At 34.9% G+C, this 16,823-nt stretch overlaps 1 protein-coding gene across 2 annotated transcripts in view; it reads right to left on the bottom strand.

Annotated features, from left to right (window-relative positions):
* elfn1 (extracellular leucine-rich repeat and fibronectin type III domain containing 1) overlaps positions 1 to 15,185 on the bottom strand; it is a 94,978-nt gene extending 79,793 nt beyond the window's left edge. For both annotated transcript variants that reach the window (XM_015374701.1, XM_015374700.1), the window contains exon 1: positions 14,930 to 15,185. The gene's annotated coding sequence lies outside the window, so the exon portion shown is untranslated. The remainder of the gene's footprint in view (positions 1 to 14,929) is intronic.
* Between the last annotated feature and the right edge of the window lie 1,638 nt (positions 15,186 to 16,823).

Genomic DNA, 16,823 nt, shown 5'->3' with positions numbered 1-16,823 from the left:
GCAAAGAGAGGCGAATAGAGTAAAAACAAGTAGGAGACACGTTTTTTGATTCTATATTTCAATTAAAATGTGCTGTTCATTAACAGATCAAAAGCTTAATGCTAGCTTAAGAACATCCTCTACAAAAACAGAGGTTTTGTGGAATTCATATTAGTTATTCATATATATCATGGTCCTTTTACAAAGCAAAGTAGTAGCAGCAAAAACTCCAAAAATGCACCATTGCTGCCAAGGTTGAAAACAGTAAAACAGCCATTTTAATTATCTTGAATGGTGTATTTTCTAATATCATCAGACAACCTAAAGTGCTGAGCGTCAATTCATATGCTGATTCTGCAACTAAGGCTGTTTCTGACGTTAGAACCCCAGAAACCAAAATCTGTAAGGAAAAAACTTTAAAAAAACATTTCTTAAAGAACATATCTCCTGCCAATCACAGTGTATGTACCCATTTGGACTATGCTGAAGAACACCAAGGACATTGAAAGTTGAAAAAATATTTAGTCTTTGTCTAGAGGAAATTCTATCTTGATGGTCTATATGGGTTGGAAGATTATTGGTAGGACAAGGACTTTCAATTGCAAATGTTTTCTGCACAGTGCAGGAATAAAAGGGTTATTCTGTAATAATCTGGGGAACATTTTCTTTATGGAAAAATAGAGTTTCAGGTTTTGATGAGGGCTTCAAAACCACGGCAGGTTATTTGGAGGTGTTAGGGCCCTTGTTGCACAGTGATTTCTGAGATTTTCTGCATATTTCCCTGATTCCACTCTCTTTGAAAATATTTTGGGATGGATAGAAAATAAAAAGAAGTTTAAAGAAACAGGATCTAGCTCAACATTTGCTAAGCATGACTGTTGAATGCTTATGTACAAGATCTTAGGGCTGCTCCTTACTTGGTCCTTTTTAAAATAGTTTGCACTGAGCTTTTTGGGGGGGGGCTGGTATCTCACAATTCTGATCAGCTTATAAATTACATGTTGACATTTTTGTGTTTCTCATATGTTCATTGTATTTCACACAAACTCCAAGTGGTCTCATTAAAGTGAAAAGGCATTTAGATTTAGACCACTTTATTAATCCCACCAGGCGCAATTTGTTGGAGCAGCACAGGTGACAAACAAAAATCATAATGTAAAACCATAACGAAATAAATAAAAAGAGTACAAGAGAATATGACAAGGACCTTGTTGATCGAAATTAATAATAAAAAAATAGTAATAAGCATAATAGCATAACTGCCATGTAGACTTTACACATAATCTCCATATTTAGTTAAGGAATAACACCTCACAGACATAACAATCTGGCACCACAGATCCGTCCTATCTGTACTCTGGTCTCCCAGTGGGCGATAACCAGCCTGAGCTGATCCAGCCTGAAAGGCAACGCTGTTTAATGAGCAATGGAGGGCATGAGTGAGGAAACAACAGGTGGGGTGTCAGATTGATGCTTTGCAGCTAGTGATGGGCCATTTTTCTTGCCAGCTGTCGGTCTTGAAAATAATAATAATAAGCAAAAAGGGGATGTTTGTAGAAGAGCTCATGCTGTCAAGACAATTGGAGAAAGATTTGGAGGCACAAGATGTTCGCATATCTCACTGTTGTTCACATTCATCAGGTATCAGCATGACAGTTATTAAAGTAAATATTGATGTTGTTTTGTAAGACATAGAAATCTGCCAAGAAAGGACTTTCAATTTCTCTGAATCATGAACTCTAATATTTACTTAGAATATTTCCAAAACCTGGAGCAGAGAAAAACAATGTATAGAAGAGGTTTATTTTAAGTTTTGTTAATTCTATTAGCAGAATACATCACTAAGTGAGCTGCAAAATAAAAGGTGTTTTTTTACAGCTCAATGTGTGTGATAAAGTCTCTATGTACTCTATGTTTAAAACTGTAAAGCTTTACTAAGATGACTGTGTAAAAAAAGCTCTGTATAATTTGCTTCATCATGACTACTGAAGCCTCAGGATCGTGTTAATGAACACTAAGTCACGTATTTAGCAATTCTCTCCAAAAACGAGTGTTATGGTACATGCTGCCCTGCTAATGGTGTGAATACTGGCACATTTTTTATAAGTAGTTGCTAGTATGTTTGCTCCAAGTTTGGAAGCAGTTTCTATGGTAACCTTCTATCTTTGCTTGCTTAGTGATAATTTGCAGATATAATCTCTCTGTCTTTTTGAAATTATCAACACTAAAACCTTTTTTTTTTCATGGATTAACATTATGTTTGTGTTTAATGGCATTACATATTAATAACTCAAAAACCGAAAAATGAAAGTTTTGCATTGAATTTATGTATGCAAATAAATAACAGGTGTGGTGGCATTTTGCAGGAATAGCTGTTAGAAGTTAAAGAGTTAACCTTTAAACAAAACCCTAAAACAAGAAAGGTTAAGCAAAGGCTTTAGATTACTTATGAGTGTCACACTGGTATTTTACAAAATGTCCTTCAAAGCTGCCTTTTAATGCTGCAGCCTGTTCGTATCTAGTAAAGATTGACATAGTGGTTTATCTCTGTCTGATATTGTAAGTCCATGATCCCTATTTTAATAGCTCAGTAAAGACTCAGATGGTACAGTTTTAATCGTGTTTGTCCAACAATAACAGAAGTGTTCAACAGAAATTAAACACAGATAATTCTTAGGCTTTTCTGTAGCTTTAATCAAGACGAAAGAAGATAAATCAAACTAAAGTGAGAAAACAGGTGGTTGGAACTTTTTGGGATACATTAAATGTAAAATAACTGGGAGACAGTCGAAATTGTCTTCTTCTTATTTTTATTTATTTTTTTTATTAAAACATAAATGTACGTTCAAGGACACATCAAGTTAAAATACCATTTTAAAAATAATAATCTTTTCAGGAAATGGATGTAAATCTTGTTAATTTACAATCAAATGTTTATTTTTATGCTTTATTAGGCTTTAAGCTTTCAAGTCTAACTATCTCTATTTGAGTTAATATATTTTGAATAAAAACAGTTGACATTATTTATTCATACAAAAAAATGTTAAGTGAAATTGAGTCCCTATATGAGCGGCAAAGCCCTTATGCTTTTTAGGGTAACCTTGTTTCTTAGAAAAGATAACTATATTTTCTGGTCCTTCACTACCTCTTGAGCTGTCAGAAGCATTTCAAAGTAAAGTGTTAGACTTTCTCAGGCCATCCATCAGAAACTTCAACAATGTGTTGGACTGCTGTGTGGAGGAAGATTAAGGGATGACCTTCACACAGCATCGAAGTGGAGAAGAATCCTGGGTTTGATCATCTGATTGCTATTCATTTTCTTAGTGTTCATTTTGAATGAATGTGCACTTAAAAATGTTTGCTCAGCTGGTGATGGGCAATTAGGTGTGCAGAGATAAAAAAAAACCACAAAAAAAAAAACAGCCTTATACATAATTTCCCTAAATCTAAAAAGAAAATCAGTTCATCTCAGTCACCGTGAAACGTTTTGGGTATTCTCTTATACTTAAGTTAAATCTGTTGTTGTCTTTTATTTTCTCCCTCTGTTAAACAAGGATTAAAGCAGAGCTCAGCACAGAGATAGTAAAGAATTAAGTGCTTTTCAAATTTTTTATTCAAATCAAATCTTTTTTCAATGCCTATCATAAGTTTTCAACTCCTTTTCAATGATGGTCAACACAGTTTGGCTTTTTTTCATGCAAACATATATTGAAGAAAAAAACTCTTTAAGCTCAAATTCAAGAGAGATTAAGGAATATAATTGTTTGGATAATTATTCACCCTTGTTAAAATTTTATGGTCTAATTCAGCAGAGGTTGATCCTTTTGATGCAATAGTCTCACAATTAGTGAAAGTGTGGGTGTGTGGGTGAAACTAAGGTATGAAAGACTAGTGTCTGAAGCGTCCGGAAACTGACTACCATAACACCATGAAGGATCACCTCAGGCAACTTAGAGAAAAGTTTAATTCAGGGAATGGAGACCAACAAATTTCCAAGGTATTGAGCATCCCGCAGAGTTCAGTGAAAATCAATCATTAAGATATAGAAGGAATATGGCACAGGGGTATCTGCAACCCTTTATGTGAGTCAACCCTTATAACTACAGTGAAAGAGATGCAAGAGTCAACTTCAGAGATGGGAGAGACTGCATGTACAGCAACTGCAACTGGTCAAATATTTATTGGAGAGTGGCGATGAGAAGGTCACTGTTGAAGAAAAGTCATACTGGATCTCAACTAGAGTTCATTAAAAGGCATGTGGAGTCCTCCATGGTCAAGTGTAAGAATGGTCTATGGCTGATTAGAACAAAATTTTTGTTTTTCGGCCATCAAGACTAGACATTTTGTTTGTTGGAAAGCTAGACTGCACATCACTAGAATATACAGCACTGTGCTGTGGGGATGTTTTTCAGAAGCGAACACTGGGAGGCTTATAAAGACAGAGGGCTACGGCTTGGGAGAAGATTATTCTTCAGCATGACAATGATCCAAATCATACTGCAAAAGCTACTCAGGAACAGTTTAAAAGTATCAGGGAAATGTTCTGGAGTTGCAGAGTCAAAGCCCAGACCTCAATCCTTTAAAGAATTTGTGGCTGGACTTAAAAACAGCTGTTCATACCCGTGCAGCATAACAGAAGCTTAGCAGTTTGGCAAAGAATACTTTCTTTATATATTTTGTTTTATTGACATTACTTTGTAGAAATATTTTTTCACTTAGATTTTTCAAAAATGTTCATTATGAAAGTCCTTTTTTCGGATAATGCTTAAATTACAAAAGCAATAGAAAATTAAAACAACCAAGGGGCGTGAATACTTATTTTACTCTGTATTTATTTTGCACAAATTCACCAACAAGAAATGGGCCTCATGAAAGAACCTTTTCGTATGCTTGTCTTAAATTTCTCAACAAACATTCTTAGATTCAGTAAAGGATTGTAAATAATCCTCATAACTTTATTGATGCATAAGTGAACGTACGTTACAAAGAAACTCATAACTAACACAATAATTTCAATATAAGACTATGACTTCCAGCACTTGTCAGGCTGAGTTTATTCAGAGAAATGGCTTTAAGGACAAAGAGGACAGACTTTACCAGTTTGGAGACCAGAGTTCTGCTGACTGAGAGCTGAACTGCAGAATTAAATGACTGAAAAAAATGTCAAAAAATGTCTAGCAAAAGAAAGACTGTCAATAAAAACTAGTGGAGGAGGCAAGAGGTTAAACATATGATTTAATTGATTGATACAGAATGAGTTTGCCATCATCCAAAACGGCACAACATTCACAACATTCGGCAAAATCTCCTTTCAATACATATGCTTGCATGTATTCTACATCTCCAGACCATGTCTGACATCCCTTCATCACACACTCCATCTCTCTCATACATTATCATAAAAATGCTATGGCTGAAATTCTAATTTGACAGTCTGTTACAATTAAAATTATCTGTGTAATAACAAATCCAAGGCACCATAAAGTTACCTGAATGCATGTTTTACAAAACACGTTTAAAGGAGCAACATGTTGCTGAACCTTTTTTCTGAACTTTCTTTCCATTTTTATTTCTGATGTTATTTCAATAGAAGCTTGATCTCACATACATAGAGTTCACTGACTGTTCTTTCTTCTTTTTTTTTGACAACAAATTAATACAGAGTCCGCTGGATACTGACATGCCAGCTGCATGTGTAGTGACTGATAGTTCTTTCATCATCAAATAAAAATAAAATTTATAGTTGTATAGTTCTATATTATAGACAGATTATAGTCTAATACAATGGGATTCATTTAGTGGAGAACTAGGTTTGGATAACAGCTGACTACGCAAAACTCCTGCTTATTAGAAATAGGAGAAAAATGTTGAACGCAACATTTTATCCTGCAGTAAATTACCCAACAATTGAAGAGCAGATTCATTGCTAAAAACTGTTTCTTGCATGATGCATAATAATTCAAGCCAATAGAGCAAACAAACTAAAAACTTAGAACCATGTCCGGCTGTACTTTGCACGTATACAGAATCAATAATTTGGGTTTCAATTAGAAAAGTGGAAAATTGCCAATATTATACTAATTATGTAAATGCAGTTTTGTTTTTATTGCAGTATTTCTATTAAATGAGAAAACCAATTAAAATTGCAAGGGAATATGTAACTCATGAAAACAACATGGCAGCATTAGTTCTAAACACATGAGAAATATTTATATTTCACCCTTGGCTTTTGTACTCATTATTGCAAACTAATTTTATAAAAATAGTCTCCTTATGAATCCAAATATGCCGTGTCATCATCCTCCATATAATCCAGTCCAGCTGCAAATCATATGATTTCTGTGATGAGAAAAAAAGTCTTCCTATTGCAGTTTTGCAAAATATGTCATTTTTATGTATGCAAGCCACAATATATAAAGAAATGGGACAGTTACATTTTGGAAATGTAATACATCAGATCTGACTCATGTTCACACCTACTGTTAATAGTAAAGTAGTTGTTTATGAAAAGTAATGCATATTCTAGGTGAATAGAAATACAACATTTTCCTTAAGAACTCTATTGTACATATTTAAAGGTATAAATATAAAAAGGTTCAACACTACGTCACTGATTGCTCAGCCAAATTTTGCAAATTGGAGCAAATGCAAGAACAGCGTTAATAAGCTGGAAATTTGCAATTATTGACAGGATTAACAAGAACTTTAATGCAACTTTTGTTTTTTTCATTCCTCTTAATGAAAATTATTACCAATAAAAGCAGATTTAAGAACATGGCAGAGGAAACTGAGTTACCTTGAGGCGCTAATAAGCTTCAAGCTGGTTTTATATGCCATTTATAAACTCATTGAATGAGGGTTTGCAAAGAAAACATGAAAAGTCTCAATGGAATTAAAAGCTAGTTACAAAAAAGAATATGATTGAATTGTTGATAGTGAGAACTAAGGAAGTTCTAAACTCCTGTGTAGAGGCAATAAAAGAGAAATGTTACAATTATGGCTTCATATTTATTTACATCATTTAACAGTTTAATTTTCTCAAGTGCAGCATTAGATCATAACTGAAGACAGACTAGAGTCTCTAAGCATATATAGGAAAGAGAGGCCCTGCATTGATTACCATTGAGCGACTCATGGCAATGTTCCCATTTGATGAAAAGCAGTCTGTGTGGCACATGAAGAGAGCTTCATTCACTGAGCATCTGTCATCTTCAATGGCTGCTGGTTTGAAATTTTGTAATTGGTATGAATCTACAAACTGCTTAATCATGCTGCATTTGCAATGGGCAATCTAATCAGCTGATTTTTGTTTACCTTGCTATTGCACTGAAGGGATGGTTACAAAACAGAATAGAAAGTGGCTTTGGGGAAAACATCCTTTATTGTAGGACCAATAAGATTCTTGTTTTATTTGTATTTTTACAAATATAAAGTGTTTTTTTCTGTACTCCCTTAGCAATAAATTAAATGAATTGCTCTCAAGATTTTCTCCTACTCTAATTTATACCAATCTATAAAATACTATTCTCTCCGATCCATACTGCTTCACCCAACCAATGGCATAAATGCAGTGGTGCATTTCACACTCAGTCTGTTGAATTCAGTTCATGGAAACCTTTTTGGTTTTTTTCTAGGTTCAGTTTGATTGAACAGGCAAAAAGCATTCCTTTTCAAGCTCAAGTGTGCTCAAAAAGAAAAAAAAAAGCTGCACGACCGCATAGAAAATAAGCCCCTCTGTCCTTGTAAGTGCAGCTGATGATAATTTATGCAGAGCATTCCATCTAAGATGCTCATCTTTTTCATCATATAGTTGTGGTATAAACTGAGTGCCTTTCTATTTCATGTTAGTCACTCTGCAGCCTCTGAATTAGCTTAAAAGACTATTCCTCACATAATCTTGTTTTGTCTAATAAGCGTTTGAATAAAGTAACAAAATATCTGTTGTAAAAAGACAGAAATAACAAATTGCTGCATTTAAAGCCTCAATAAAAATGGTAAGGATACCGTGTACGGTAATATAACTTATTACTACTACTCTTTGAATGACAAAGTCTTGTGACTGCATATAAGCCTGATTTTTAATAGACTTATTTAATTTAATTAAAACTGGACTTGAATTATGACTTTATCAGATCTTGAACAGAAGGTTAGGTAAAAACAATTCAGATTATTTTTTACAGAAATGCTAAGAACTGGACATGGATGGATGTATTTAAATGTAACACCTCACAAACTGATTCATTGAGTAAGGTCATAAGAAAACAAAAATAACTTATGGTCATTTGTTCAAAAAAACTATGAATAAGTATAAAAAGCCAGGAAGATACACCATTATATCCTTCAAGGAGTAATCAGTAAGTATTTTTTTATTTATATATTTCAGGGAGATTCTTAGCAGCATAAATTAATGGGTTTTGTCGAAAAATATACAGAAATAAGGAAAAGGCCTTGCAAAGACATTGACTCAGGAGAGTATTATTATCATTTGTGAAAAAAGTCCCATATAGCCTGTGGTGTAATGTAAGACAAATTAAGCATTTTGAAATAATAACTTGATGTACGTATATTTGGGGAAAAGGTGGAAGATGTCTACTCAAGGGGGAGGACTTTATTGTGTGGGTGTTTTGCTGCTGTATCATGGGTGCAAATGGCTCTTCCAAATGTACATCGATCCCAAACATATAACCAAATGAGTCACAATGTGGCTACAGAGCAGGAAAGCCATTTTTCTTTTTTTTTTAGTCACCATCACTAATTCATATATACATAGATACATTTCAGAAAAAAGCTGAAAAGCTGGCCATCAGACATGACTGTTAAAACTCGTCTTTGAGGAGGACTAGGCAAAAACATCAACAAACAATAAAAATGAGAAACTTAAAGTAAGTGTTTGACCCCACCCATACAGTTTAAAAAACAATTATGTATATTGTAGCAATGACAGTCTAGTCAAAAATAAAAAAAAGCAATTAAAAAGTTTTCTTTATAAATTCTTATCATAATTATTCTGTCACATAAATAATTACAAATAATATTGTTAACCCTGACCCAAAACCAGTGACTGCTGGCCAAAAGAAGGTGCAAGGGCACTGCCCCACTCACCGGATGGCCTTGATTAAGACGTAAAATAAAATACATATTATAAAAATTAAATATTTTGAAATACATTAACATCTTTTTTCAATGTGCAAGGTAAATATTTGATCTTTAATTACGAGTAATGTTGTTTCGTTTATTACCGGATTGCATAGACTCTCGTTAAAAGTTGTACATGTGCAGTAGCTCCTCTTCAAAGCGAAAGAGCTGAAAGCAGCTTCATTTGCACACCACCTCCCTCCACAGCTCTGACGTCACAGCAACAAGCTAACACTTTATTCTGTTTTCCCTGCCTCCTTTTTCAAAGTCAGGATCTGACCAAGCATGGGTTAAGATAGGTAGGACTGCTTTAAACTTTTCAGAAAATGTTATTATGTTGTTTTTTGTTGCTGGAATTCATATAAATATAGTGGTGTGATGCCTTAGTACACTTGATTGGTTTTTGGTTTACATCTATTTTGAAATTTTTGCCTCCCCTCGAGAAAACTCCACCAGGTGCCACTGCCTAAAACTGAAAAGAAAAATCAAATTTTTTTTTGTTGTATTTTTTATTAAGTCCATGAAAACATTTGATTTCAAGGAATTATGTTTGTGCTTTGTTAAATGCACATGGCAGCCATGTAGCATTCACTGCAAAGCCACATTAGCACTGCATTTATCATTCGTCTCTGTGTTTTAGACTTGTTTCAAGATTAATCTCTGGTAAAGTTTTTTTTTTTTTTTTTAGTTTAATGTTTTTTCCTTAGTCTTTTTTTTTAGCATTTATCTTATTTTTTATTTACAAAAAAGGTAATATTCAAAGACAAAACTCTGCAAAAACTGCAGTATCTGCCAGCACAAGCCCATCCATGATTTGAACAATCCCTCAGTGATAGTGATCATTACCACTTAAAGCAAAGCTCATAAACTTCGGTTTTGACAGGACTTTCTGAGGCCAGCTGTATTAGACTCTCATCTAAAGATATTCATCAAGCGATGCAGGTGCCTGAAGATACACTGCCATGCAACCCAGTGCCTAATTATTGTGCAAAAAGATGGCAAATAAGAGGCAGCACAGCATTCAATATGCCTCATTCTGCCATTTCATGATGCTTGTTTACTAAAGGGTTTTGTGCATCATAAGGAAACCAGCAGGTGGCTGAGGAAACTACACAAATGTTTCTGGCATTCTGCAGTGGAATCATTTTTGTTCACTTCTAAATGAATGATGACTGATTCACACCCCAGAGTAAATCTGCACATTTCCAACATTTACCCCCACAATTTGTCTGTTACAGTCTGTTGAATCTTTCATGTGTGCAAAGTATATATTAAGTCTTTAGTAATCCATTTTCAAAAAGCCTCTATTGCATTATTTTTCGCAAGAAATAAACAAGAACATTGTAGGGTGATATCAGATAAGAAATTTCCAAGAGATAATGGCTGTACTTGCTGTGTTCCTTTTCTTGATACGGGAATTTAAAGAGCCATTTCTGCCACTTTTAACAATCAACTCTGGTTACATTTACATACATGTTTTCCCATAAGAGAACTAAAGCACAGGTCTGAAAATACTCTTTGCAGGTACTTACAAGTTGCCAATTCAAGGGGACGGTTTTTCCAAGAGTTGAAAGAGATACCATCTCGGAAACAGTACATGTTTTGCATTGTATAAAAGAAAATGTGCCTTAGGGTGGTTGCAGTTGATGGGCAGTGGTTGTTTTTTGTCTTTTCAGCCTTATCAGCTCATTACAGCCTTCGTTAGACATTGGAAATCCTCAGCAAATAGTTCCTCTTTCCGGAACACTAAATTACTTTCCGTAACACTTCCTTTTTAATGCCAATTGTCCCGAAGCAGAACTCAGAGGATGTCTCTGATAGGCTTGCCCTTTACCGGAGAACATCTCTAAGCAAATGGTCCAACAGGAAACACTGGAGAAAAGCAGTTAAGAAATAATTATTCAAATTAAAGTGTTTCACAATTTGCTATCATAAAAATTTAGATATTTCCTATCTGATTGCCTAGATAATATATAGACAATAGGACCCTTCACACAAATCAGTAGTTGATAGGATGGAAAGAGTTGTTCACAATAGATATTAAGAATAGACTTGTTAACAACATATTATAAGATTTCTTCAACAACTTTTACCCTTTTGATCTAATCAAACATGAATCTTTCTTTATTTTAAGCAATTAATTTTTATGTTGTGCAGTCCTGAAATGTCCTCAAAACACCAGTGTTGTAAAATTAAAAGGAAAAACAACTAAATATACATTCGAATAGCTTTACCTTTTAATTCTGGCCATAAAAGGCTAACTAAAGCAATAAAAGAATATTACAATTTAGAACATATTTTTACAGACTGATGTAATGATTAGCTGCTCCTGATAAAACAGAACACAAATCATGGCACCTTCTTCTTAAAGGTCTTTATTCTAAAACGATTGATTTCTTGAATGAAAATAAATAAAACCTGATGAAAGGATGAAATAAAACCTATTCAAGAATAAATTTTCGTTGGCTTTGTCATACCATGACAAATGACAGCCATAGAGTTAAATGTATATATTTTCCACTGAATGTGATATGTTAATATTACAGTAAGTAGAAATGATAATGTTACAGATTCTGTTCTTTTTTTTTGCTTGTTTGTTTTTTTTTTGGCCGCATCTTTAGGGTTGTCCTTCTATGGGAGGTAAACCTACACCATTGTGTGAATTATTTTGCAACCTCAAGCAGGTTTCTTCCAGGACTTCCTTATATTTTTTTTTGCATCCATCGCCTCTTTGTCTCCAACAGCCTTCCTGTCCCTTCTTAATCAAATGATTCCCCCACCATGATGCTGCCAACCTAGTGATTTTTCACCGATTATTTCCATGAAACTTTGTATTTAACATCTATTACAAAAAGATTACCTTTAGTACAGTATCATCTGAACAGAGAAAAATTATCAGCATAAGATTTGTTAGAGAAAGATTTCATTAGAACAACGATTCATTCAAATCTCTTCAGTGGACAAAGTCTCTCAACTAAGCAGTGGCTCTCTAGCTCCTCCAATGTTACAAGAAGAATCTTGGCTGTTTCTATAAATGTAGCTCCATATTTAATAATAATTAACCTTTTATTTTGAGTTGATAGACAAAGCAGTATTCAATGAGATAATTATGCTAGAATATTATGTTAGTCTATAACTTATCCCAGATTAAAAGTTCTCCACACCGTCATGTACTGACCTGTCTAGTATTTTCCATGGATTTTGTGATGCAGTGTGCTCATTTTCATGGTCTCCAATAGCTAATATAGAACTGCGGACTTAAAGGGACAGCTGCGTTTATGCTGCAACTAAGACAAGCCTCACAAACCTTTGGACTCTATTTATTAATTACGTATATTCAGAAAGTGAATGGTTGAACTGGAGAGGTTCTTTAGAGATCAATAAATGGGGTACAATAAATGCTGGACTCACTTTTTAGACTTCCATTAGTAAAACATTTTGAGAACAATATATCTGTGTCTATGTCCTAAAAACTATGCATCGCCTTTTGTTGGAGTAACGCATAAAATCCTAAATAATCTATTTTTTTCTGCTGTAAAATAAAAAAATGGTAAATGCAGGTTTACTAAAGTGAAAATGAAATGTCACTTCTTCATTATATTTTTGCCAAATAAAGTGTTTGTTTCATTTATTTTTTTGCTTGTGTTGCTGCTTCACTGATCCATCCTTTCAGCATAAACCAAGAAGCATTACAGTACTTCATTATTCCTTTTAACAAAACAGCTAAGTATCATATGTGACACTTGCAACTGAGGTGGCAGCTCTGCTTTTGTAAAATGGCACACAGTATTCAAGGCACAATAAGTATTTATGGTTGACAAGAACTGTGCCACTAAATTAGACCATGCTGTTGTACCATATGTTTCACAGCTTTGTCTACAAACCCTGCTTGGTCCTTTTGATTACAGTTTTGTGCACTGTTAACCAAACACCCTGCGCTTCACTGATATGTTTTCGGCCTTGGTAAATTCCTTACAATGATACTCTAGTGTGATAAATGTATTAACAGATTCAAGATATGTTTATCAGTTTTATTGGGCCAACTGTATTATAGAAGATCAGAACTGACGAGAGAAGAGAAACGTGCGCACACATGAATAGCCTTTCTTTGTAACCATCCTTGATACATTTAATGCGTATGTTAAAGTTATAAAGCCTGTCAACTTATATCCAACCTGTATCCATCAATCCATTCAGAGACTTGTGTAAAACTGTAATCCACACTGCCATTACCATTTTAGACAGGTTAGTCAAATTTCCAAAACCGCTGCCCCCCCAGGATATCTGCCTCTCTCAAACAGTAATTTATCGAACAGGACAACCTCGTCTCTTCTGCTTCTCATGGTCATGAGCCTCTGTAATTCTCTCTCAGTATCCTCAGCACGATCTGGTTCTCTCTCCTCCACAAAAGAGCCAAGCCAAGGCAGCTTGCATACAAAACAGCTGACTCAATCATCCAGCTGTATAATCAAGATAAGGGAGACGGGGACAGGAAAAGGGAGATGTGGAAGGCAAATGCGGGAGACATCTTTAGCAGCAACAGCAAAACAGAGATGATTCAGAACTGTCACAACTCTCAACATCAAAAGTTGGAATATACACTCTACTGGTAAAGCCTAAACTGAAGCGTATCCTTTCTAAAAAAAAATTAATGAATTAAAGATGATGGCACTGGATAAACATAAACAATCACAATTCATACTATATTGATTTATTATGTTTAAAGCCATTCTATATATTTGATTATCAAAATAAATAATGTTAAATATCACCAAATAGAAAAATTAATGATTAGAAATATATACATTTTGATTTGTGCAACCAGAGGACTACAATGGTGTTTCTAGACCACAGACCCTTACTGATGCCCCCTCTGACTCTCAGTAAGTCGTAAGTAAATAGGTTGACCAGCATGTTGAAAATATGTAAACATTAATTATGTGTTGAGTTAGAGAAAAAGAAGCCACTTTGCGTGAAGACTTATGCTGCTAAATTGAAACGACTCATCCAGGGTACAACATTAAGTACGCTTTCTTCAGACAGATGGCACACACGCAGCAAAATCCTCAGCTTATCTGAGTGAGACTACACAAAGCAACTCTGAACACTGGGCAGTTATACTGCATGGCATTGAATGACATTGTTTCAAATGATCTTTTTAAGTTTCATTAATTTGTTTGCATGGACATCTCTTAAGTATGTCCATTTTAAATGCAGATTCGTGTTGTTTTATATGTGTGGGCCTAGCAACACAGAGGCATTCATGTCCTAAATAATAATTAAAGGGAAAGTTTGTAAACAGCTCGCACTAACTGATATGGGTTTGTTGAAGCGGAGCTGTCCGTGGTGCTGAATCGGCTCAAGCTGCGGGTTTACAGTTTCTAAGCATCCGATAAAACTGAGCTAAAAATAAAACCAACGCAAAATCGAGTCTAGTTTAAAAGAAGCAACAATTTGGAAAAATGCCGGATTAATAAAAGTAAATCTTTCTGGATCGAATCGCGCGATTAAGTGTTCTATGTGCTTTGCTTTCATCCATCTTATGTCAGGGCGCATGGCTCTCACTGAAACTAATGTAAAATCCATCGGCTTCAGCAGGCTGCTGCTCAAGTTGAACTATTAATTTTTAAAAGAGGTATGCAAGACTTAGTAATTGCACAGTGACATGGCTAAACCATTTCAGCCAACAGTTATTCCAATCACAACATTGGAGCTTGGAGATCTATCGATGACAACATGATAAAGCAAAATAAAACACAACAAACCTTTTGCAAAGTCTGTTACGTTAAAGTTAGGCATAAAAAAATGAACTTACCTGCTGAGTGATAGCAGAACAGGAACCTTCGTCCCGACACTAAACGGAGTATCACTGTATCTCACATCGAATACAATACAATTTCAAAGGATGCGGATACATTAATGGCGTTAAAGATTAAAAGCAATTATTTAAAGTAACTAATGAAATAAAAAGATTCCAGATTTGAGGATCACTCAGCAGCGAGCATCTGTGAAGCGAGCCTCAGAGATCCATTAAGCGGAGACTGATTTAATTCAGCACTGAGCTCCTCTCGTCGCTCGCCTTCATGTTATTCTGAAGAGACCTAGAGCCCTGCCTGGGTCTTTCTATTACACCGAGAGCTGACACCGGCGTTTAACCGCTGTCACGGGGAGGCGTGTAGGTAGGCAGATATTACAGTATCAGTTGGGGAAACATCGAGGAATAGGTGCGAAGGGAGGGGAGCGCGTGTTGATCCTTCAGACTGGCAGAGGCAAAGTTTAAATCTCATAATAAGATTGTTTGTCACCGCGAGGCTATAAATGGTTGCAGGTCGAAGACGAATGCCGGGAGGGTTACAGCAACAAGCCCCATACCACTCAACGTGAAACAACGCGTTTTATATTTAATTTTGGTTTAAAGCAAAAAAATAAATAAAAAAGAACAATTTTAAGTTGCAGGGGATATAGTTATGCGCCACTGCTTTGAAGCTCTAACTGCTTTGTGTTACACATGAGCAAACTTTTCTCCTCGCTGGAAAGAGTTTCAAACTGTCCAATTTCACAGACTGATTGGGGTTTGTGTTCCGTTTAGTGTCTAAGGGAGTGATAATTATCTTCCCTAAGAAAGAGAAAAAAAAAGAGTACCGATGCAACCGGCAGGGGGCTCATTTAAAACAAAACCCTTTTAATACGATCATTCATTGCTATTTAACAATGGTATTTTTCAAAAAATAAAATAAACAAATGAAGTGGAAGTGTGTGAGAATGTGGGCTCCACTAATACAATCAGGGGCCCTATTTAGGTATATATTGCTACATAACCTGATGTAATTCTTCTTCTTTTCCAACTCTGAGCCTCAGGGACATGCCAGCATCACAGAGATGCTGCACCACCTACAACCACATTATATTCAGAGTCATGTACATATATTTTCTTTACTACTTTGATCCTTGGTTTTGATGTCTCCAAGTCATCTTTATGAATAGGAATTTATTTCAGACAATTTCAGACAGACAGTTTGACAAACAACAGTATATGAATCAACCAAATACACACAGAAAAGACTAGTTGATATCAACCAAACAAACGCCAAAATTCCAAACTAACAAAATTAACCTGCACATAAATAGAGACAAAACACTCCACCAAATAAACCTGTCAGTATATACAGCCAGAGAAGTGACATCGATTAATGGAAACTGTCTGAAAAGGAATATAAAGAAGTAAAACCTTTTTTTTTTCATACCCCCTTTCCCTCTAATTGCACTTAAATCAACTTAAATTTGAGTAACCTTCCTGTTAAACTTGTTTTTTTCCCAATATTGACACACACTATGTATATATATACTACATACATGTAAACAAACATACAACATACCTACACAGACAAATCTGAAATTTACACCCTTGTACATCAGCAACCTTCCCAACCTTTTGTAAACACTTTACTAAATGTATAATCGAGCCAAGTTTTAGTAGTAATGTGAACAATCGATTGAGTAAACAGTTGAACGTCATACAAAAGTCTTTAGGTTTTTCAATTATAACAACAAAGAGTGCAGTAGCCTAGAGTCTTATTTGACTACACCTTTTAACTACAGCTATAAACCTTAAGATTGTCTGTTACAGACTTCCACCAAGCAGCACAAAGGTACATAAAAACACAAACTGGACCCTTCAGATTGATGAAAACATAATTTAAAATGCTACA

The sequence above is a fragment of the Cyprinodon variegatus genome, unplaced genomic scaffold (assembly GCF_000732505.1).
Source record: "Cyprinodon variegatus isolate N-32 unplaced genomic scaffold, C_variegatus-1.0 Scaffold108, whole genome shotgun sequence".
In the NCBI taxonomy this organism is placed as follows: Eukaryota; Metazoa; Chordata; class Actinopteri; order Cyprinodontiformes; family Cyprinodontidae; genus Cyprinodon; species Cyprinodon variegatus.
Note: the sequence above shows the minus strand (reverse complement) of the source record. Positions and strands in the feature narration are given on the sequence as shown.